The sequence below is a fragment of the Pleurodeles waltl genome, chromosome 7 (genome assembly GCF_031143425.1).
Source record: "Pleurodeles waltl isolate 20211129_DDA chromosome 7, aPleWal1.hap1.20221129, whole genome shotgun sequence".
NCBI lineage: Eukaryota > Metazoa > Chordata > Amphibia > Caudata > Salamandridae > Pleurodeles > Pleurodeles waltl.
The window spans coordinates 133,084,873-133,110,257 of record NC_090446.1 but is presented as its reverse complement, the minus strand read 5'-3'; the positions used below and the strand labels follow the sequence as shown (position 1 = coordinate 133,110,257).

Here is a 25,385-nt window from a genome sequence, read left to right as displayed (position 1 = left end):
ACACACATACACATATACACACACACATACACACATATATACACACATACATATATACACACACATACATATATATATATATATATATATATACACACATATATATACACACGTGCACATGCATGCACACATACAAACATACACGAACACGCATATATTCGCACACACTTGCACATATATACATACATGTGCACATATATACACACACATACACACACCTACATATACATGCACACATACACGATCGCGCACACATATATACACACGCGCACATATATATGCAGATACACACAGATATACACACGCACACATACACGCACAAATACACATGCACATACACGCACAAATACACATGCACATACACATACACGCACATACATACACGCACACATGCATATATACACACGCACACAAACACACACATACATATACGCACACAAACGCACACACGCATATATACACGCACATACACGCATATATACGCACACATGCACACACACATGCACACATATGCACACGCACACATATATGCTCATACACGCGCACACACACACGCAAGCATATATACACATACACGCGCCCATATATACACTCACACCTACATATACACACACACATACACGCACACACGCATATATACACGCACAGACGCACACACACATGCACACACAAGCATATATACACATACACGCGCCCATATATACATGCACACACACAAACACACACAAACGCACACGCACGCACATATACACATACACGCACACACGCATATATACGCACACATACACGCACACATGCACACACATACACGCACACATACACGCACACACATATGCACATGTACACATGCACACACGCACACATATGCACACGCACACATGCGCACACATGCACACATGCGCACACATACGCGCACACATGCACACATACGCGCACACATACGCGCACACATACGCGCGCACACATACGCACACATACACACACGCACACACATACACGCACGCAAGCATATATACACATACACGCGCCCATATATACACGCGCCCATACATACACGCACATGCATATATACACGCACATATACGCACACACGCACACATACATGCACACTCGCACAAACATACACGCACACATACACGCACACACACGTAAGCATATATACACATACACGCGCACATATATACACGCACACCTACATATACATGCACACACATACACGCGCACACATATATACACATGCACACATATACACGCACACCTACATATACATGCACACATACACACACATACATATATAGTAGTAGCGACAGCCACTAGGTAGTTATAGTTAGGACCTAGTTTCTATAGAAAAAGCATTTATTTGGCTAATAACTTTGGCGCTGTTTGATGAATTTACATAAAATTTTCCAAAAAGAATGGTGGTCACTTTAAGCTGCTGTCTGGAAAGTTTCTGGGTCATCCGTCAAGCGGGGTCAAGAAAAAGGGGGGGGGGGTTATAAAACATTTCCATATTCGTGTTTCTATAGGGATTTTGAACAGCAATAGCGCAGAAACCACTGGATGGCATTACACCAAATTTGGCAGAAAGGTTGCTCTTTGTCCAGAAAGAGGCCTTTTTGTTATACATCTGTTCAGTAGTTTTCTAGTTATTAAATAAACAAATTTATATATATATATATAAGGGCGCAAATCCTCCTTGGATCCTCCACAGATTAGGAGGAAAAGCAAATCCTTGATTGGCTGACTGCCACCTGACAGAAAAGTTGTGGCTGCCACTTTGTTTCTCGCATTGCCTTGGGGAGGTGGAAAAAACAAAAAACAAAAACTGTGTTAGAACATAAGGGGCGAGGATACAGGTATCCTGCCCCATAGGGTACAGAGGGGTCCCTTAGGATCCCACTCATGGGCAAAAAATGCCCTTTTTGTTTTCCAGTCTATCTGCGGATTCAAGGATCCTCCTCGTATACTGGGGAAAAGCAAGGCCCTGATTGGCTTGCTGCAACCTGACAAATATGAACGTGTGCGTTAAAAAAAAAAAAAAAAAAAAAAACAGAGGAATTCACGGAAAAAAATAAAGGTTACAGGGACATTATAGTTAGGTTGACTTTTTACCAATACAAAACCATAGAAATTCAGCAGTTCTAGTTCTACTTATAGTTCTACTTATCTGAAGAAAATCTAACTCATGCAGGAAAGTAACTTTGGGCAACGAGTTCTAGTTTAACATAAGTATAACTGTACGTGTAACTGCTGAATTTCTATGGTTTTGTATGGGAAAAATGTCAACCTAACTATAAAGCCCCTTATCCACATATATCCATACTCATTTACGTATATACACAACATGCATGCTTAACGCCAAATGTTGAAGCGACGTGAGGATCTGTTCTCGCAGACAGTTTGTCGTAATGTGAGCGTTTTCCCGAGCTAAGATGGTCCACATTTAATGCCTTAATTTCGTCAGAAGACAAAACTCACTTCACAAAAGAGCTAGGAAGGAAATTTCAAATGCCCAGTCACTCGCAATGAACTGAACAAATGTCACTAACCCAATTGTTGCTAACCCTAGCCTTGAATGGTACCCTTTTTATAAACACAGACCAAACACTGTGTGGCAAAGAAGGAATGAATAAGGACCGCAATAGCGACATGGACAATGAAGTTGTTACAAGAATGCAATAAATTGGGTTAACAAAGCCTGAGCAGGAAGTCAGTGGCTAGTTACTCATCATGAGAAATCCAATAATAATTTACAACCGGTTAGTGTTAGACCTGACTGCCTAAGAGTGGTCACCCTACAACTTTTTGCCTGCCTTCCTCCACTTTTCTGCAAAAACAGATGATGGATGGAATGCGGAGCAAATCAAACATTCACCCCCAGTCACAGATCTGGGTTTAATCCATCAGTTTTTTGCTTGCCATGCCATTCCAGTTTGGACTCCGCCATATGCAAATCAGTCTTGACCCTGTTCCCCATGGGAAGAGTCCAGCCTGAACGGTCTATGGAGCTTATATGAAAACAAAATTAAGTTTGAAGTCCTTCTGCAAAACTGCATTGCGTGTACTCATTAATTCGGCTATTGATTTAAGTAGATAAGCAAACTGTTTAATGAAGTTCTGGCATGCTATTAAATACCACCAAGGTGAACCCATGTTTTGTTCCCATACAAGCCTGGACAAAGGTTCAGTATTCAGATCTCCCTCAAACTACCAGGTGGTGGAGTTCAGAGGTCCCTTCACTGCCGGTGGCGAAGAGTAAACGGACAGCACAATGATCCAGAGAAATTGACAGTCTTTGGTTGGGCCTCCCTTTCCTTCCTATTCTGGGTTACCAATTGGCTCCACAATAAACCAGGTTGGACAAAGGGAGACCCAGCAGAGTTGATGGGTTTCTGACTGCTTGAAACTGATGGGTCTACCCACCTGGGGCAAACGTCAGGTTTGTACAGGGGTTGAATGAATGAGTCGTACCACTTGCATCGTAGGTCAGCAATTGAGTATCTATAATTGCTTCAGCCAGCCACTAAGCATGTTCGAGTTCCAAACGCCCCGGTGCAGTGCGGGAATTCATCTGCCAGCTTTTACCGAACGGATTACTTCAGGGCAGTGGTACAGTGACATGCTACAGTGTGATGACTTAATGGAATCAGATTTCAGGAAGTGAAAACCTCAAGAAAAAGGAAACCTAACCGACGTGGTGGGAGACAACACAGGAAAGAAGACTGCAAATGCAGAAGAATGTTCAATAACAGAAGTGTTGGCCAGGGTGTGACGCAACATGGATGAAGTGGGTTTAAGCGACACTTCCAGAAACTTTAAAAGAACATCCTGTATGGGGCACTCGTGGCATCCGGCACTATTTGGTAACCGTAAAACAAGCCAAGAATGGATTTACTTCGACTCTAATTTTGAAATGTAACAAGGAGCAGCGGTGTATATTTTGATCCTCGTGCTGAAGTTCCCCAATATCCTTAGTCACGTAGAACTCTTTTCTTTATGTTATTTGGAATCAATAAAACTTCCATTTCCATAACTTTTCCTGCAAAAGCCATCACAAGGTTTGATATTGAGCAAACAATCCTACTGAGGTTTTGGTAGAGAAGCCAGTTATTGAGTGGGCGTATAGTCCAAGCTTCAATGTGACCCTCATGGGCTTGTCTGATACGCACTGATTGACACAAAGAAGATCGCACTGGTGAGCAGAGGGACGATCAGGAACTGGAGGGCACAATGGGAATTCGAGTATTTTACTGATGTCTTCAGGCCACATAACTCTTGAGTCAACATTTTGCACCAGCTCAAACTCCACACCTCAAGCACCAGAGGAGTCCATTTACATTTTATAAGAAAAAGTATTGCTTCTTGAACCCAGATTGAAATCCAGGACCAAAACTGAATTATAAAAGTCGAGGAGGGGTAAAGTTGTGGGCGGGTACCTTGCAGAAGGGTCGTCATAATTAGCATTTGAGAGGATAGAGACAGGGTGCAGGAGACCTAAGGCTTCCCAAATCAGTAGCGTACCCACTTGAAAAATAAGCACTGGCAAAGCCTAAAGGTCTGGTTTGCACTTTCATGAATCAACCACACCTAGAGGGAGGACCACACTGGAATTGAGTGATTCTGCAGGTGATGCTTTTTTCACATAATTATGGTAATGCTGCATTTGCCACATTACCCATCATCTACTGCTTAATCTACGGAGTTTAACAAAAATACAATTGTTTCCAGCTCAAGAGTTACTAAAAACGTGGCGCACAGTGGAAAACTCATTGCAAACATTAACTGGTCATCTTTCAGTTGTTTTTACACTAATGAGGTGAAATATTTGCCCAGAGTGTATTACCATGTGTAAAAATTACACAATAATGAAATACTATCAAAAATGTGCCTAATTTGCCTTTTCTTGCCACATTAGTCAACCCCGTTGCATAATTACCGTGACCTTGCCTATAGGACTTAGCATGTTGAATTTGTATTTCAGCAGCAGCCTGACAGGAGGGGCAGCAGACAGTTGAAACCCATGCGTAGACTAGTGGGGAAATGTTTTTCCTAGGTGCTCTCATGTCCCTCATCCCCTAATGTACCTGTACCCATTATTTGTTGATACTCTATTCATGCCTGTGTAGATGTTGATCTCTACTTAGGTATCCACCGTCCTCCTAGCCCTGCACTGCCCACTCGCCTACACGCCTGAACTACAGTCTTGTGACATGTTCATGGACTCAATGTCTCAACGGTGGAAAATTGAATGGATTCCCCCAAATTCCCCTACCACGCCAATTGTTGAAGCAGGAGAACTTTTGAGTTCCCACTTTAACTCAGTGTCATGAGGACCTTTTGACCAGAGTTGTTTTTAGCTTTATTTCTTATTTCATACGTTTTAGCTGCACTGCTTTTAGCAATTACATTTTACACTAATTTAATGCATGATATTCTTCTAGCACTATGTGGTACGAGTTGCTTGTTTAGTTAGCCTTTGCATGACATGCAATGCGTACCTTTCTGTAGATCACTGCACACGATATCGCGTTCTTGTGTTGCCTGTCCAGGAGACAGCATCTAACATCTAGATGCAGCATTACTTTAGAGAGGCACTTCCAACACAGTATGGCCTTATTGTAGAATTGGGTCACTGACCCGGAAGGGGAGAGTGCATTCAAGCCACTACCATCCTGGGATTAATGCTGAGCTCTGCCGGCGCTAATCTACCAGCTTCATGAGAGGATTACCATCTACACAGCAGGCTGACTCATGACAATGTCTCCCGGCATGGGGCTAAGGCTAATCCTTTAGATCGGGCCAGGCAGAAGGGTACACCTGCTATGCTCTCAGCAAAGTCTTCGCATTAGGTAGGAACTTCTTGAATTTCTAGAACACATTTACCATGGTTGAATTATTCATTTTCTTTACCTTGTTAATAACTCTGGTCTTTTTGCTTTGTTTCATATGCCTAATTATCGCAGCTCATTTGCTCTATGCAAGATTGCAATTGTTTCAATAAATGTATTATGAACTTACCTTTTATCTCTCGTGTTGCACCTGCGCATGCATGAATAAAACAACAAAAAGGGTGAGATCTGTTTCCACAACTTCCCTGAGGAGTTGTGTCAAGCTTAGGTTGCCGTAATCACCATCCACCCCAGTAGGTTAAGGGGTCCAGGTGAGGCACTGAGCTAGTCAGGAACTGGGCCAGCAGCTCCCAGTGGTGTGGATGGAGTTAGTCCTCCACATTCTGAAGTTATGTTGTCCTAATATGCAGTCCTATTACTTTAGTGGAAACCCCATAACACCAGGACCACAAGGGTGTGGTCAGTTTTCTATGATAGGTCACACTGATCACAGCCATGGTTTTCAACTTGCCATGCCTGTCTTATCAGAGACTGGATTCAGGTGCAATTTCATGTAAGGCTTTAACCACCATGCATGGGTATTAAACAGATAGTCTTCCACCTTCATCTAATATGGAGACTGATCTCCACAGTTCATCAACACATTTGCCAAGACCATGCACTAATCTATCCTTGGATTCTGATCCATCTGTAATCCATTGCTAACATTAGATACAATGCCTCAGTACAGGCTGGTGGCACAGCCATGCCTTGAACGTACCATGGCCATTCACAATAAACATGTATTGATGGGAGCTGAATTTAGTTATTGTGCACCATAAGAATAGTTGATAAACAATATAATATCCAACTTATTGTGCCTGACATCTGTTAATTCATTGGCCAGTTTTACCCCCAGTTGTTTAACACCCATTCACTACATGGGCGGGCCAGTTTCCCTGGGGTAAATAGTAAACTATGAATCAATTATGGTTTGGACCCTACTGCAACACTGAGCAGTGGGTGTTGCTTTAGACACGGCGGTATCACCTCAGACTCCTTAAGTGATGCTCCTTCGCTCTTTGCTGCAATGAACCAGGACACTGGACATATGTATCAGTGACCTTGATGGTACACTGAGGATTTGGTCTGGCACTGACTCCTGTCTTGAGTTTGGAATCCGGAGTCTGGTGAGATTCAACAAGACCAGAGGTAATCAGAGACCCTGCGCCATACTTTTGTTCCCGGAACCCATGTTTCCAGAACTATACTCTGGCCGTATATGCAATACAGTGCCTTTGCTTCCAAAGTTGCCAGGACCTTCTAATTTCTCTGCCAGACATTCTTTATCATAAAATATGGAACAGATTTCACATTGGTTTTATTGGTGGCAATTTCTGCTCACACTGTGCAAATTTCAAAGTTTGTCACCTCCTGGAAAAATTCAGTCTTGAGGCTCAAGTGAGAAACTACCGGTCGCATGCAACCGAACCGGAGGCCCTGGAACACCAGGAGTAAATGCCAGAACCACCCCATATACTGCCCAACAATCATGGACTGCCCCAGAAGCAGGGAAAACCACCTCAGAGAGCAAAATAACAGTAGTAGAATGAAAATGCAAACTTTAAGGGATGAATGTAGACTTTGGGTTAAATGTTCAGGCAACATAAGCTAAGGGAGGACATACCATTAATGCTTTGTTTTCAAGGGGGTTCTAATAACTTTTTAGCCATCCTTTGGCACTGACCCCTAAAATAGCTGGCAAAGACAACAAGACCTAATGGACCAAACAGTCCCCTAGGGGCCCTAAGGCTGTAACAACAATGGCCTCTCCATTAACAAATGGCAACCAGAGGCAACCAATGCTGAATGTGTTCTGTAGGGAAGTGCCGTGCCCTCTTTCTTGCCATGGTTACCCCCATTTTCTACCTGTTGTCTTTATGTTCGACTGTCTACTGGGTTCCTGCTAACCAGGACCCCAGTAGTTTTGCTCTCCTCTAAATTGTACCTTTTTCTCCCCACAATTGGCATACTGTTACCCCCAGGTAAGTCCCCAGTATATGGTACCTAGGTACCCAGGGCATTCGTCTTTCATGGGATCCCTATGTGCTGCAACAGTTATCTGCCACCCTTAGGGAGCCCATGCAAAGGGTTCTGCAGGACTGCCACTGCAGTCTGCGTGAACCGGGTGCATGCACCCGGTTTCACTACAGGTCACTGCAGCAGGTTACTGTAAGTCACCCCTATGGTAGGCCCTCTCAGCCCAGAGGGCAGGGTGCAGGTACATGTGTGTTAGGGCACCCCTGCAAAAGCAGAGGTGCCCCCCCACAAACTCCTGGCCCATTTTACTGGACTTTGTGTGGGCAGGGACGCAATTTTGTGTGTGTACTAGACATAGGTCACTACCTATGCCAAGCTACATAATGGTAACTGCGAACCTGGGCATGTTTGATTTCAAACATGTTAGAATCATACCCCAATACTGTTGCAAGGATTGGAAGTATGATCCTGTGCACTCTGGGGGCTCCTTAGAGGACCCCCAGCATTTCTATCCCGTCTTACAGGGTTTTTTTGGGCAGCCCAGCTGCTGCCACCCCCTCAGACAGGTTTCTGCCCTCCTGCTGCTTGAGAAGCTCAAGCCCAGGAAGGCAGAACAAAGGATTTCCTTTGGGAGAGGGGTGTTACACCCTCTCCCTTTGGAAATAGGGCTTACAGGCTTGGGAGGGGTAGCCTCCCCAAGCCACTGGCAATGCTTTAAAGGGCACATTTGGTGCTATCCTTGCATAAACCAATCTACACTGATTCGGGGACCCCCAGTCCCTGCTCTGGCGTGAAACTGGACAATGGAAAGGGGGGGTGACCACTCCATTATCCATCACCACCCCATGGGTGGTGCTCAGAGCTTCTCCAGAAGGTCCCTGGGTTCTGCCATCTTGATTACAAGGTTGGCAGAGAACTCTGGGAACATCCGAGGGGCCAGTCAGGTGACATCAGAGCCCCTTTCTGATAGGTGCTTACCTGGTTAGGTGACCAATCCCCCTTTTAGGGATATTTAGGGTCTTCCTCTGGAGTGGGTCCTCAGGTTCAGCTTGCAAGATTCCAGCAGGACTCCTCTGCAACCTCTGCTTTGACTTCTGGCCTCCGGAACCACAACTGGACCCTCCAGGAACCTACAAGCTGCAGATCCACGAGGATGACCCTTCTGCAACATTGTATCCAGACTGCCTTCCAAACTTGCAACATTTCCCTGGCCGTGCATCCTCAGAAGACTGCTACTCTTCAGCCTGCACAAGAAGGAATTTCCCTTAGGGTGACTGCATCACCCCCATGTAACTACAGGTACCCGGCTGCAACGACGATCGGCTGTGTGGATCTCCCCTCATCCTGAGTGGTGTGGGTCGTGCGTCACAGATGATGGTCTGGACAGTCTCCCTTGGTCCTCTCTACCAGCTGTTGCACTTTGGTAGTGGTAAGTCCTCTCCACTCCACACAAGACAGCACCCCCTTGCACTGCATCCCTTGCAGCTGCCAAGGCTTGTTTGCTTCACCTCCAAGGGAAACTTCAGGCGACGTGTAGTTCCAGCCCCCAGCACTCCCTCCTGCAACTCCTGGGCCTCTGCATGGTCCCCCGATGACGTGGGAGCAACTTCTGTTTTGCTGCCTCGGCTGCTTCAGCAACTTCTATGTTACTGTCTTGTGGGACTCTAGTGGGTGCTGCCTCTGCTCCTGTGGGCCTTCTGCGACACGGAGGGTATTACTCCCACTTCTGGGTAGAGTCCTACCGGGCCTTGCTGGTCCACTGCAGCACCTCTTTTCCTCCAACTGTGAATTTGCCTTTGCCAAGGCTTGTTAGTGGACTTCCTCCACTGATGCCAGACTGCAATCTTCCTTCCACCCAGGGTCTCCATCTGCATCCACAGGAACTCTTCTCTGGTTTCTGGGCTGCAGTGCTGACCTGTTCTTCACCGACCAACTCCTGTATCTCCAATGTGGTGGGTAGGGGCTCCTGCCCCCACTGGACTGTATTGAGCCTTCTGGACTTGGTCTCCTCTATCCACAGGTCTCCTTTCTTCAGGAATACAGCGCTGGTTTTCTTGCAGCCTTCTCTGGGTGTCTTTCTTCTTTTCCATCCTTTTGGGTGGTTTGGAGAAAATCCAGTGTTTTACTCCTGCATTCCTGGTTACTGGGGGTGGGGGCGGGGGGGGGGGGGGGTACTGTGTTACTTACCTGTGTGGTTTTCTAATACACCCAGAACCCCTCTACACACCTTAACTACCTAGGTGGGGCTACCTTGTTCGCATACCATTTTTTTTTGTATATGGTTTGTGCTCCCCCTAGGGTCACTATTGTTTATTACTGTTTGCACTGTTTTCTAAACTTTTCTATGCCCATTTCTGATTGCTAGTGTATTACTTACCTCCTAAGGGTAGGTCACTTATCTAGTATTTTTTTTATTTGTGCCAAGTAAAACTGAGTTTTCTTTCATGTGTGTGAGTGCTGTGTGACTACAGTGGTACTGCAAGAGCTTTGCAGGTCTCCTAGATAAGCCTTGGCTGCTCATCCAGAGCTACCTCTAGAGAGCCTGGCTTCTAGACACTGCCTACACTTCACTAAGAGGGGATACCTGGAGGGGATACCTTGGGTATCCACCACACACCAGGCCAGCTTCCTACATGTTCTGATGGTGGCAGGCTGGACACTGATTTTGGGGGAGCAAGACTTGCTTTTCATTACTAGACCTTTTCCCACAACATGAGCGAGAAAGGAAGGTGGAATCAAGGCAGTCTGGTATTCAGTAACCCGGACGAGAAGCCCCTAAGAAAAAATTGGGTCGCTGCTTTTTTTTAAACGTATTTTTTTTGTATAGACATTAAACACTAGTGGCAGCCACAAGGACCACCCAGCAGAACCCCACCACTAAAACAAATACAATTATCTGGCCTATGGTTGACGCGCCGGAACACTTATAGGGCCAAGCGGTGATTTGTGGGCGAGCACACTCCAGCATGGAGGCCAGAGCCCGATTTCAGAGCTTGGATGCGAGCACACGGGGTTCTTACCTTTAATTTGCACGATTTTAATTTTCGGGCGAAAACATGGAGACTGCCAAGTGCAGGCTTCAGGGAAGAGCTCGTCAGCGTGGAAAATACGCAAGCTTTATTTTTTTTTAATAAAAAAAAAAAAAACTGAAATGAATAGAAAACTGAGACCAATTACATAGAATCAACTGAAATGGTTTCCAAAGCAGGTGAAGCGATGTCCAAAAACGCGCAGTCCGACAACTGGACCCACGGAAGCCACTTTTTACTGGGCGACTGGAATTCCTTTCGTTTGCTACTCGTGTTTTGCAGCTGACCGGTTTACATTCCAGAGCGCTTGACGTGCGGTACATGCGAGTTTGTTCCAAGGAAAGAGGCGAAGAAGGCTGCATTGTTCTTAGATGATATACACTGAGGCATTCCTCCTCTCCCCCCCGCGCCCCCACCTCACTTCTAGTCACAAGCTGCCAGTGGAAATAAAAGACATCCCTACCAGGGGGCACGCCAAGGAAATCGATTGTTCAAAACTAGCTGGTAGGTGGCAGATCAGTGTTGCAAACATGCAAAAACTAAAGTTGCAGAGTTATTTTCGGGGCTCAAGCACTAATTGTGGTGCTCTTTCTCCAATGGCGGAGGCTTTTGTAGGCCTTGTGTTGCAATCTGGCGCCCTCCGGTGGTTGTGCTGTAAACCAGTGGTCCGAAGTGGCATCCAAGTAGCACCGCCATGACTTAAACTGGCCTCTTAATCGACGTCTACTGAAAACCTTCTGTGGATAAACCTGAAGTCGAGGCAGCGCCTATAACTTTAAAACGCTTCAAGGTGAGCAGATGCTAAATCCGGTCTGGGTCCCATGTTCATCCGATGTCCATTTTGTCCAGAGTACTCTAATCAGGACTCGCGGGGAATGAAAACTCACATGGCCTGCTTCCAGACGAGGTCTGGACCAATAATGTGGTTTACGTGCAACTTCGAAATAAAATTGTTTCACGACGCCTTCAAAGTTAATTGTATCCATGGCGGCAGAGATAGTACGCAGCAAGGGAGGGCGCCCAGGTTCCGGTGTCTGAATTCGGTCTTATTAGCTGGTTCCTCAGGTAACAATTTTGGAAATGTTCTACTTGTCGGGGATGGTCAACTAACTCCTATGGAGCTAAGGAGCTTTGCAAGAATTGGAATGGGAGGGGGGGGGGGGCGTTGAAAAATAAATGTTTTCCTAGATGGTGCTTATCAAAAAAGATAAAATAATATTTTAACAGTATGTGGCTACCTTATCAGAAAGGCTTGAGGTGTAATAGAATATTCTGTCTACAAAATGTCTACGTTTTTAACTTGATATTAAACCTACAATTTTGCTGTTTATATTGCAATTAAAACCTCGGCAAAGCAGCATGGTAAAACCACACAACTATACAAATGCAAAATAGTTAGAAATTGCCCCCTTGATACATTTTACTCTTTCACATCTTGATAGGGCAGAACTGCACTTTAATGAGGACATTTTCGGTATCCAAGCTGTAAGTACACATTCAAGGCAAAAACAGAATAAATTGAATATAGCTAGAGCTAGGCAGAATAGCGGATTTTGGTGCATGATGTGTACTTAGAGATGCATAAACTCACTGCAAGTTGTCAATTTGAGGGATTAAGTTAAGCAGGGTAAAGCAGATATGGGATTACCATGGCCCGCAGGGGATAATGAAAGCTTCAATCTAAAGTCCATGCGTGGGAAAGGGCACGGATAATGCGCGCTTTGAATGGTAAGCGCACAAGAACACGCAGCTCGTTGATAATGGATTTTGTTGTGACGCACAAAGCAATCGACGGACATACTTGAGGATGGTACAAGGAGGACCAGTGCACCACCTGAATCACTTCGCATCCCTCACAATTGGTCCACATTTGAAGCTTCTAGGGGCACTTTAAAATGCATTGCTTCTTGGTGGACACCATCACGCTGCATGAGAACTATCTCTGGTCTCTGCACTCAAAGAACAGGGCGGACTGGATTAGGAGATGTGGCCAGCATTAAGGCACAGATGTATTGTTATCAACATTTGTATAGCACCTTCCAGCATTAGCAGAGCTCCAAAAGTATTTTAGTCTGGGTTCCCCTTTTCTAATGATTCTTGGATTTTTTTTAAGCAACAGAGGTTGGAGGATTTGAAGCAGATCCAGTTATCTGTGATACACAGGCACTGGAAGTAGGGGTGTGGGTGGTGCTGCAGCACCCTCAAATCACCATGCTGGAGTTCTGAAAGTAAATGAGCATTAAAGGTGACTTTACATTTTGATTTTATCTTGTCACATCTGCTTGTTCAAAAATAGAGGTCAGATGTCAACCAATATCTAGACAAATGACTGCATATTCTTTTAACAAGGAGACAGGTGTTTACTTTTTTTTCCTACTGCAAAGTGTGAGGATTTTTTTTAAAGTTATCTATATGACAATTTTGCTGGTGTGAAAAGAAAAGCTGTGTGATGTAGGTTCTAAATACCCACAAATAGCCTGTCCAAATATTTCAAAATAAACAAACATTAATTACTTTTTTGATGTGTGAAGGAAACAGACTAACAGGATCAAAACAAATCAAGACACTTTACATGGTGATGTTCAAATGATAAATATTCACAGAAACACAATTTCTATATTTTATCTTGTGTGCTATATAGTTTTATAAGTAAAACTGTATGTCTATCAAATTATTATAGTAATTTCACTGCAAAATGTGCTGTATGTAAACGGTGTTGCACTACCACACCATATTTCAGTAATATATTTGGGACTGTGTGCTCCTAAATGCAGCACCATCTACATATTACATTATCACTCATTGAATGGGCATGGCTCATTGGCAACACTTTTTCTTTGTGTGATTCTTGGATTTTTCATATTCCCTATGAATTCTGTGATGTAACCTTGATGACACCACACAGAGACTGAAAATTATTTCAGCACTGCTCCGAGGAGTCAGTTGCAGACTTGTATTTGGAGCTCATAAGACTTCCAGATTGATTAGCTGTTAAACTTTTGCCTTGGCAGGACTTGAGTTCCCACTAGTCCTCACCCTGGATGTCCTTGAAAGAGCTGAATAGGGCAGCACCACAGATCTAGTGCCCATTGCTCTGGGGCCCTTGCGTCTTCAGTGGATGGATAATGCTCTGTATTCCAGAGTGAGGGCAGAGTTAGCTGCCTGGCAAGATGATTGCTACGAATAATAAACCGAGAGATAGGTAACATTACTGAGACACCTCTGGGTCTGGAGTAAGCAGGATTGTGATAGGCCAGGTTAGAAGTATTTGCTCTCTGCAAGGGCTTAGGCCTACAGACCCATGGTCATGAGAATGAAAGGTCCATTTACCCCCTGGGGTTGGTGGCACCCTGGCCTTTTAGCAGATTTGGCGGGAGCAGCCCAAATGTAAACATCTGGGTCCAGGGAAGGGTACACCAGACAGAATCTCCTGCTGTGCACGCTGGGGATAGTAAATTTTCTAGTGTGAACATACAAATTATACAGGGACCTAGATTCAGTCTTAACTACGCAAGCAGGATCCCCCAAGTAAGGGTTCTTGTGATAACACACCACTCACAAAACGGAATTCAAACTAATATCCTGCAAATCAAACAAAAATTGACCCAGTCTTAATTACTATGCTTAAAGACTGTCCGTCCATTTCTCCCGCCACCGAAGGCAATTCGTTTGGCTTCATAATCAATGGCACCCTCTCTATGTACAAGTTACGCTTCGAAGGAGTCGGTCGTTGCACTAGGAGATGTTATATCAGTGTTTCTCTACAAGACCCCTCCGCCCCCTCTTTTCCTACAAAACTCTACAGCCCTCCCTTCTGATGTACTCAAATGCCTAGCGGATTTTCAAATGTAGTTGCAAACTTATGTATAAGCGGTTAATGGTACACGTAAAACGCTGCAATATCAACTACTACTGAAGTGCACTATAGAAAATAAAAATAAAAATCTCTTAAAATCTCTAAGCACTGCAATGGAAGCGAGTTCTCATCCATGAACCCGAGGCGAGGGCTGTAAGACTGGGGTGAGAAGTTTACAATACATATACACTCAGTCTCACTACTGACGCACATATACAATCAGGCTTGCCCCTCGCCTGTATTCTTGCACACGTGTGCTTCTTTTGCCCATGAGGAGGTTCAGGGTAGAAAGTAACTATAGCAGTCGATGTAATCCAAGCCGATCCCTCAGAGCCATGAGTAAAACTAGCTAGATGTTTTGCTGGAGGCACTGCTGACATATGATGAAATTCTGTGATAATGAAATACTGAATATGGAGTGAGATCATGAATTGGCTGGACTCCTTTACCAGACTGGTTTGAGATTGAGGCAGTATTTTGAGGATAGGAAACTAGACAGCTCCTATCTGGGCTGTTAAAAACCAACAAAAACAATTTCCGCTGATCTAGGCTTGTTTTTTTTACACTGAACTGTTTGCCAAAAGCGGTTTAAAATTTTCTTTTGCAAATTGCGTTTACCATGCATAAGTCAATTATGGCAACCAAGCATGCAGTGAGCCCAAAATTCACCCGGGCTGGGGCGGGGTCAGTGGAACACGTGCGGGTACCACGTGCTGAAGCAGTGTGCAAGTACTCGTGATCTGAGGGCATGCTGTAGGTGGCCCCAGACATGGACCTCTGGATGCAGGTACTGCTCAAATGAAAGCTTGCAAGCTATTCAGAGCTTATACCAAGTCCAGGGCAGGCCTGGACTGACGTTTTTATCCACCAGGCATTCCCCCGATGAGCTGTCATCCTTAGAGGCCGGTTTTTAGGGCAAGGACCAGCTCCTAGCCTCTGCCACTTTCTCCAGCTTCCCCAGGTAATTACAGCAGGCGCAAGGTGGGGGTGAGAGGCTTCAGGATGGACAGAAAAGATAAGAAAGAAAGCAGGTAGCCGAGCTGGTTTGATCATCTTTGCCCGAGTTGAAGCAGAGTTACTTCATGGAATGAAACCGCCCCCTCCCCCATTACCTCCAGAATGCCAGAGAACTACACATCACATCGCACTTGGAGTGAAATGCCCAGTATGTGATGGCTGGCTGCTGGTATCAGGGTACGGACAGAGGCAAAATCTGGTGCTCCAGGCGATCTGGGCCCATGCAGGGCCTGGGTGTGGTGCCAGGACTTACCGTTGCACAGAGGATGAAAATTTGCTTTAAAGTGCAAGATGCTTCCCAGGAAGGCATCTCATAGTGGATAAGACAGAATGACATGCTCACAAAAAATAATATGCATATATCACAGTCTTGTGGGTATATTTCATTTAATGCCCGATTTTTGACAATGAATTATCGGTGTCATCACTAGGTGAAAGTGAAAGCAACACGGTCCTTACAAGGTTTGATAAGTTAACTCTGAAGTATTTAGGTCACCACAATTCATCGATGATTGAAGCAAACCAAGCGTCCACAAGCTCATAGATCATGGCTCCTGCAAACTGAGGGATGACTAAAGAAAAGCCTGAAACATGGGTTGGCACAACTTGGGGTATCCCTTGCCAGTCTAAAGTAACTGTTATCCCATGTAGATGCCCGGTCGGTTTTCAATAGGAAAAAATAAGAAAACTTATATTATGACCTCACCCTCAAGGTCACAGTACTCATGGCTGATGCAGAGCGAGTGGTGACCTGCTGCCCACTGCCCCGGGGTCCAAGGGGTAGACTTAAATATCGGTTATTCTGTAGCTCCTCCTTCTCGACACGAGCTATGTGTTCCCGAAACTTCAAAGGGATGAGGTTAGCGTTTTTGGATGTCACTCTTTTGCACTGCACTTGTTTTCTTGGCCAGTTTTTGAAAGTGTCACTCTTAAACCGCTTGTTAATCTTTACTACTGTTTTCTATACAAAAATAAAACAACCCCAATATGTACGCTGAAAGTCGGGTCAATAATTCGAAACAAACAGTAAAGGTGTTTTGTGTGCTAAGATCACCCAGTCGTACTGTACCTAATGGTTTTGGGAGGCGCTCATTAATGACGTCAGTGGACGGGTGTGAGGAGCACCTGAGGAGGCACGCGAGGAGCGCGTGAGGTGACGCACAAGTAGCTGCATGCAAGGAGCTAGTGCTGCGTTCAGTGCCTGGTTGTCAAGAGTCCAGACAGGTGAGTGATGCAGAACCAGCTCGGCGAGGAGGTGTCTAGACGTCAACGGAATATGTGCCTGAGAGGGAATTAAAATGGGCGTCGCTGCAGTGCGTTTCTTACCTTTAGTCACAAGTAGTTCGAGTACAAAAAAGGTGGCTTGGTGCAATGAAAGCAGAAATTGGCAATGCCAAGAGATCTGATTTCCAAACGATAGTGCCTCTTCAGTCGCTTTTGAGTTTAGGAACTTATTTTCATGCATACAATCGGTTTAGATTGTATGCGTTTTATTGTGGGTGGAGGAATGAGTTAGTCAGGGAATGAAAGGATGCGGGAGGGCAGGAATGAGTGAATCATCTAAGATTAATTAGACAAATTAATGGAAGACAAAATAAAGAATGCAACCACGTAAATGTAGCGAGTAAACGCTTTCAAAAGAGGATTAAACACATCATAATGTGATGTTTGAATGTTATAATAATATAGCCTTGATTTGAAGTTTGTGTAGTGGCCAAGTTCAAAAGCGACGCGTTTATCACCTTGGAACAGTAACACCAGGAGATCTACCAGGGTCACTGGAATTATTCGGCACTGCAGGACCAACTTATGCAGGAGAGCTGAAATAATGTGGGAAGAAGTCGCAAATTATGTGGTGCAATGTGCCACAATCTGTGGCAGGATGAAATCATTGGTTTGACATTTTTACACAAGTTATACTGTGTAGAGAATGCTGCATCACATTAGTACTAGTAACACCTGTAAACACCAGTCACCTACTGATAGATGAACATTCATTCTTAGCAAAATATCTATACTGTACAGAGCTACAAGCAGTACTTAAAAAAAAAACAAAAAAAACTTTAAAACCATATTTATGCTAGATGTTTTTTGTAAAATCTACATATGCTGTACAAGGATTGTGACAAAACTAGGAAATCCATAACTATGCACAAAACACTGCAATACTGCACAATTCCAGTGGCTTTGACTATACACAAGTTGGCCACCCAACTTAGAAGATTTGGGAGGGCGGCTTTCGGCACACTGTAGAAAAACTTAGCGGAAAGTGGGAGGTTCTCTAGTAGTGTTGGGGGTCTGAAGGACGCCCTAAGAAAAAAAAAAGGAGAAGGAAAGAAGTGAAAGGACTTAAAAGAAGAAAATAGAAAACTAAAAAGTACTGGCCCAGGCATTAAAGCTCACTAGTTTTTAGGCAGATGTGCCCAGGCAGAATGCCATCACTCACTGGACAATTTAGCCATTTGTTGAAATAGGCTTGCTGTTGCCCGATGCAGTATACTGTCAGGGACTAAAGCATGAACGAAAATCTTGCACACCAAAAGCAGACGAGGGCTGTTTCTAAGCCTCTCCATGTATGTATTTATGTGTAATGTTCTCTTTACTAAATGAGCAGGGCAGTCAACTAAATAGGTAAGACTCTTACGATGCTCTTGCAAGTATAAGTACAGTGTAACTTTTTTACCCCAAGGCTTTGTCAAGGGGGGTAATCAACACCAACACCATTGCTGTCAAAGGCAATCTGAGAGTCCATGTAACAAGATACCAGTCTGCAGACTTTAACCCACTAATAACAATATACTATTTTTAAAAGCATATTGCCTTTAATGAATGCTTGTTTCAGTAAATACATTCTGCTTGCTGTTTTAGTCATAACTTTTCATAATATATGGATCAGACCTATGGCACCAGACATTTTTCCCCTATGACCCAGATATGCCTATTGGCTTACCTTTTGGCTTGTCACAATAACCAACTCAAGTCTACTGTAAGAACAAATGTTTTCCTACAACGCAAACACCAGGAATCCAAACAAATTAGAACACAATGCAAAAAGCCTACCTAAGTGTGACAAGGATTCACTCAGTACAAATCTTCTAGACCCAAGCTTTGTCAAAGTTTGTGTCCGACTCCAAACCCAATTAATTGCCTACTACAGTTATCTGTGCAATTCAGTGCTTTTCACAATGATTGCCAGGCCTGCTGGGCTTGTTGATACTTTCATTTAAACAGATCTGGCCTATAACCTTGATCATTGGGTTCTCACTATAACCAATCAATGATGCTATGTTAAGCAAGAACCTTCTCATAAGGCAAAAAGTACAACACAAGGACTCTCACCCGTCAGCTCACATGGTGTACTCAAGAAAACAAACATTTGGGTGGAACCAAAGCCCCTCGTTATAGCGCTTTTGAACACACCTTTCCAGTCGATTACATAAGGTCTAGCAAGTGCCCCACCGTCAAGCCAGACACAGAAGATCGAGTGAAAGTGAAGCAAGGACTGTGCGAGAGTCTCCCATGTAGACTGTTTTACGTGGCACACAGGAGATCGCGGCTGAGAAGCTTCCACCAGATGGTCCTCGGAGGAAGGAGTCTGAGATGGAGCAGGATGCTGGAGGCAGAATGTTGAGTTAGGAATTCGGTAGCAAAGAACCTGAGACACTGTTAAGGCTTCTGCTGAGCTGGAGCTATAAAACAGACTTCCAAACAGACTTCCATAGTGACATGTTCCCTTCTCTGTGGCATCAGGTGAGTAAAGGCTGAAATTGTAGTACAGAGTCACAAGTCTCCCCTCAAAAGAAAGTAGAACACTGTAGTATGGGAAAGGGGGAGGCTGAAAGCTAGTTGCACAAAGAACAAGGACCAGTGCTTAATTTTTGAAGGCGGTGGGCACATGTCCGTCAATGTTGGGGACCAGGAATTATTTTCCAATATCAGACTAACCCAAAACAAGAGAGTAAGGCAGAAGAAAAAACACAGGAAGAAGAGAAAGATGGAAAACAGTGACAAAGGGAAACTCATACTAAAAAGAACCAGCAGCAGGGAGCTAAAAAGATATGAAGTGCATGTGGTGGAAGGAAGAGGTATGAGGGAGAATCAAGATCAGGAAGCCCTGGTACTTGAATGCTCCAGGATTTAGGAGCACCAGCACAACTGAACCACTGAGAAGACTGACTACATTTCTTTCTGGCAGATCCTACCAATTAATTATTAGGCTATTGCTCACGTTTAAAATATCACAGCCTAATCATACATAATGGCCTTCTCCAGGTCCCCAAGTCACAGAGCTGACCATGGAGAGGGTGCTTTGTCGTAAGCCAGGAGCACACTTGGAATTGTATTGGCTCCACGTGGCGGATAAGTTTGCGCACAAGGGTGCGCAGAGGACTGGTGGGTGGGCAGCATACAATACAGCAAGGCTCAGATGTTGCTGGTCCCAAAGGTGTGTCCTAGGGATTATCGACCGGTGCCGAGAAGCAGACTGCACATCATCTAGTCAAGAGTTGCGTGAAGGTAGTCCAGGATCATTGAATCGGGTGCCCTCTGAGAGGAGATGGGATGAATCCGTACTGTATACAAAGCACCGGTCCATGTGTGAGATCAAGGGAGACCCCAGTACCCAACTTGAACCGGAGGTTGGACAGCGCAACTCATTCTTGGGACCAGACCTTATTGTACATCAGATCTGAACCCAGAGCAAGAGGCAGAAAGGGAGAAAAGGGACTAAGAAAGGGGAAAGTCAGTGAAATGGAGAAAAATGATTAATAAGACCCCATACGTTTTAGATAGTGGCAGAGTACAGAATGATGGAAGAGGCATGAGGGTGAAATCAAACCTGGAATTCGGCAGTACCAGTGGCAAGCTTCTCAGAAAACCTCAGTCCCTCCTGCACATCTTTTCTTTACAAACTAAGCAACAGGGACAAAGTATTCCAGGTGGAAGAGAGTAAAAAGCAGCTAATGAAACTATACTAAGGCACTGTAGGGGCAGCAGGGTTGACTTAAGAGGGTGTGACCGGTGCACCCGCACCTGGTGCTGACTGGGGGTGGTGGTGGTGTGTGTGTGTGATTTTCTTGTGTGTCCAGCTTTTTCAGTTTTCAGGCAGCATTGAAAATGTGAAGATAAATAGTGGCTAATCTTCCTACTGGTGAGAAAATCTGTTTTATTTAGTGGCAGTTTTGACTCAAGGAGTTTACGTTTGTTACCGCCTTAGAGACTGACCCTGTTATATGAATTTTTGCACGACCGGGCATGTAACTTAGTGTAGCACACTATTTTTCTCTTAGCCAAAGAGAAAATTAGTGTGCTACACTAAGTTACATGCCCGGTCGTGCAATAATGGATTAATTGCACATGTGGCCCTAAATGATGTACCAGGCCACAGATGGAACAGAGGTAGAGGCCCCTGGCATTCCCTTGAACATAAGTGCCACTCTCAGTTTATTTGGGACAGTGCTTAATTTGTGCCAATGTTTTCCAAGGCTCGACATTGGCACTCATTTAACGCTGTGACATTTTTATGACATCATACCACATGGTGGCCCTGTATGCCTACTTTTAAACTGAACATATAAGCAATCTCTTTTATAGGTTAATCTACATTTTTAAAATGTAAACCCGTGCAACCCAGGCCATTCTTTCAGGTTGGGATGACCTGGAATACTCCAAATAGTCAATGGTTTGCTGCTAGCGCTGGTACTAGCATTTTGCCACGCTGTCAGGGACAGTAGTTGGTATAAATTTATGAGGCCTTCTAAAAAATAGTTTGGACCATGGTACTTTGTGAATAATTTGTAAAAGCAAAACATATGATTTGGTGAGTGCCTCCAGTTAGTTGAATATTTGTAAGTGGGAGCTGAAGAGCTTGCATCATTTTCGTCTCTTCTGCATCACACTAGAACAGTGGTTCACAATCAGTGAACCTCAGCACCCCGGTGAGCAGTCAAAACTAGCCAGAGGAGCCACACACCAAGCTCAGTTTGGGAACCATTGCACTAGAATGTTTATATGTGGTTCCACGAGGAGTGTCTAAAGGGGCCATGAAGCAGCCTGGACCCAGGCTTTTCAGCAGAGGGTGCTGCATGGTGACTAGTCACTGTGCTGACAACAGCACTATGATTGACATATCTATGGGTTTCCAAGCAGACACCATGGGGTGCAAAATCTGAGATTATTTGTAGGAAGTTGGCTCTGTATATACTATCTCAAAGTGAGAGATAGTGTGCACAGAGTCCAAGGGTTCCCCTTAGAGGTTGATAGTGGCAAACTTAGATAATACTAATGCTCTATTTTGGGGTAGTGCGGTCGAGCAGTAGGCTTATCAGAGGGTAGTGTTAAGCATTTGTTGTACACACAGGCAATAAACGATTAACACACACTGAAAGACTTAACTCCAGGCCAATAGGTTTTTATATAGAAAAATATTTGTTCTTAATTTATTTTTAGAACCAGAAGATTTAAATTTTAGGTAAGTACATAAATTGTAAGGTACTTCACAAATGTAAGTATAGAACTTTGATTTAAAACAGTAGAACACACAGTTTTGGTTAAAATGACAATAAGCTATTTTAAATGGGGAGGGCCCAAATAACATATGCGCCTATGGAGTACAGGGAGGGGCTCCGGTTCTAGTCTGCTAGCAGGTAACCGCATCCTCGGGGAGCAGACCGGGGGGTTTTGTAGAGCACTTACGGGGGGGGGGGGTGGAGAGGGGGACACAAGCACACAAAACACAGAGCAGCACAGGGGTGGCCAGGTGCAGTGTGCAAAGTAGGTGTCGGGTTTACCGTAGAAAACAATGGGGGGACCCGGGGGTCACTCTGGCGATGCAGACAGGGGTGCTTCTCTGGCCAGCCACCAAATTGGCTAGGATGAGGGCCGCCTGCTGGTCACTCCTGCACTGGTAGGGGGTTCCTCTCGGTCCTGGGGGGCTGCGGGTGCAGTGCTTGGTCCAAGCGTCTGGTTCCTTTTGTTACCAGGCAGTTGCGGTCAGAGGGAATCTCTGGATCCTCTGCAGGCATCACTATGGGGGTGCAGGGAGGTCAACTCAGGGTGTCCACATCGTTGGAGTCGCCTGAGAGTCCTCTTGGCAGTGTTTGTTGTACTGAACTCGAGCCAGGGGCGACTGGTGCAGAGTTGGAAGATTCACGCTTCTGGCGGTAAGTTAGAGTCTTTTTAAAGTTGCTTGCTTTGTTGTTCTTTCTGGACAGTGCTGCTGTCTTGGTCCTTTAGGTGCAGGTGAGTCCTGAGTCCTCAGAGGTTGCTGATCCCGCTGGATGCTTCACTGTGCAGATTCTTTGAGTCCGGATATAGGCCAGTAGGGCTGGGGCCAAGTCAATTGTTGTCTCCGTCGTCTCTGCGGGGCTTTCAGGTAAGCAGTCCTTTCTTCAAGTTGCAGGAATCTGATTTCCTCGGTTCAGGGTTGCCCCTAATTACTCAATTTAGGGGTGTGTTTAGGTCTGGGGGCAGTAGCCAATGGCTACTGTCCTGGAGGGTGGCTACACCCTCTTTGTGCCTCCTCCCTGAGGGGAGGGGGGGCACATCACTATTCCTATTGGGAGAATCCTCCAAAACCAAGATGGAGCATTGCCTTGATAGAGGCCAGATGCATGCAGGGCCTGCAAAACCTTCTTCAGGTGGACCAGGTGATCCTGCCAGTTGGAGCTAAAGACAGCAATATCATCTAGATATGCTGCACTAAAGGACTCTAAGCCAGCAAGGACTTGATTCACCAACCTTAGGAAGGTGGCGGGGCATTCAAGCCAAAGGACAAAATCGTAAACTGATAATGCCTATCCGGTGTAGAGAATGCTGTCTTTTCTTTTGCTCCAGGTGCCATTTTGATTTGCTAATACCCTGCTGTCAAGTCAAAGGTACTTAAGAAGTTTGCTGCATCTAATTTGTCTATTAACTCTTCTGCCCTTGGAATAGGGTGAGCATCTGTCTTGGTGACAGAGTTGAGCCCTCTGTAGTTCACACAAAACCTCATCTCTTTCCATCTTTGGTGTGCGGTTTGGGGACCAAGACCACTGGGTTAGCCCAGTTACTGTCAGAGTGCTCTATCACTCCCAATTCCAGCATCTTGTGAACTTCCACTTTGATGCTTTCTTTGACTTGGTCAGACTGTCTGAATATTTTATTTTTGACAGGTAAACGGTCTCCTGTGTCCACATCATGGGTACACAGGTGTGTCTGACCAGGGGTCAAGGAAAAGTGCTTAGCAAACTGCTGGAGGACCTTCCTGCAATCATCTTGCTGTTGGCCATAGGGTGTCTGAATAGACAACTCCATCCACTGAGCTATCTTTAGGGTCAGTGGAGAGGTGGACAGGGAGTGGTTCACTTTCTGCTTCCTGATCCTCATCAGTAACCATCAGCATGTTTACATCTGCCCTGTCATGATCGAGTTTAAGGCGGTTAACATGGATCATCCTCTTGGGGGTCCTGCTAGTGCCCAGGTCCACTAAATAAGTTACCTGACTTGTTTTCTAGCACTGGGTAAGGGCCACTCCATCTGTCTTGAAGTGCCCTGGGAGCCACAGGCTCCAGAACCCAGACTTTCTGCCCTGACAAACTCAACCATACTAGCCTTCTGGTCATACCACAACGTCTGGAGTTGTTGGCTGACCCCAAGGTTTTTGCTTGCCTTTTCCATGTACTCTGCCATCCTGGAGCAGAGGCCTAGTACATAGTCCACTACATCTTGTTTATGCTCATGGAGAGGTCTCTCCCAGCCTTCTTTTACAAGTGCCAGTTGTCCCCTTACAGATAGCCAAACAGAAGCCCAAAGGGGGAAAACCCTATTCCCTTCTGAGGCACCTCCCTGTAGGTGGAAAGCAGGCATGGCAAGAGGACATCCCATCTCCTTTTTGAGTTTTTCAGGGAGCCCCATGATCATGCCCTTCAATGTCTTTAAACCTTTCTACAAGACCATTGGTTTGTAGATGGTATGGTGAACTTGTAAGTCACCCCACACTCATTCCAGATGTGTTTTAGGTAAGATGACGTGAAGTTGGTACCTCTGGCAGAAACCACCTCATTAGGAAACCTCACTCTGGTAAAAAATACCTATCAGTGCTTTAGCTACTGCAGGGGCAGTAGTGGACCTAAGGGGAAAATGCCTCGGGGTACCTGGTAGCATGACCCACTGCCAGAATATATTGGTTTCCTAATGCTGTGGGAGGTTCAAGTGGACCCACTATGTCCACTCCCACTCTCTCAAAGGGGACCCCCACCACTGGAAGTGGAATGAGGGGGGGGCCTTTGGATGGCTACCTGTCTTACCACTGGCTTGACAGGTGGCACAGGAGGTGCAAAACTCCTTTACCTTCTGGGACATATTGGGCCAGTAGAAATGGTTGACTAATCTCTCCCAAGTCTTGGTTTGTCCCAAATGCCCAGCAAGGGGAAGGTCATGGGCTAAGGTCAGAATGAACTCCCTAAACTCCTGAGGCACTACCACTCTTAGTGGTACCAGGTTTGTGATCTCTTGCCTAAGTGTAAAGGAGTCTATCTTCCCAATAGACCCTGTGGGTTCCCTTACATTGCCTTTTTCTTGCTCAGCTGCTTGCTGTCTTAGGCCTTCAAGAGTGGGACAACTCTTTTGTCCCTTACA

General features: G+C 45.1%; 1 protein-coding gene across 3 annotated transcripts in view; it reads right to left on the bottom strand.

The window, feature by feature from the left end:
• Positions 1–25,385, bottom strand: part of COX4I2 (cytochrome c oxidase subunit 4I2) — a 162,391-nt gene that overhangs the window by 2,154 nt on the left and 134,852 nt on the right. The gene's annotated exons all lie outside the window — the stretch shown is intronic.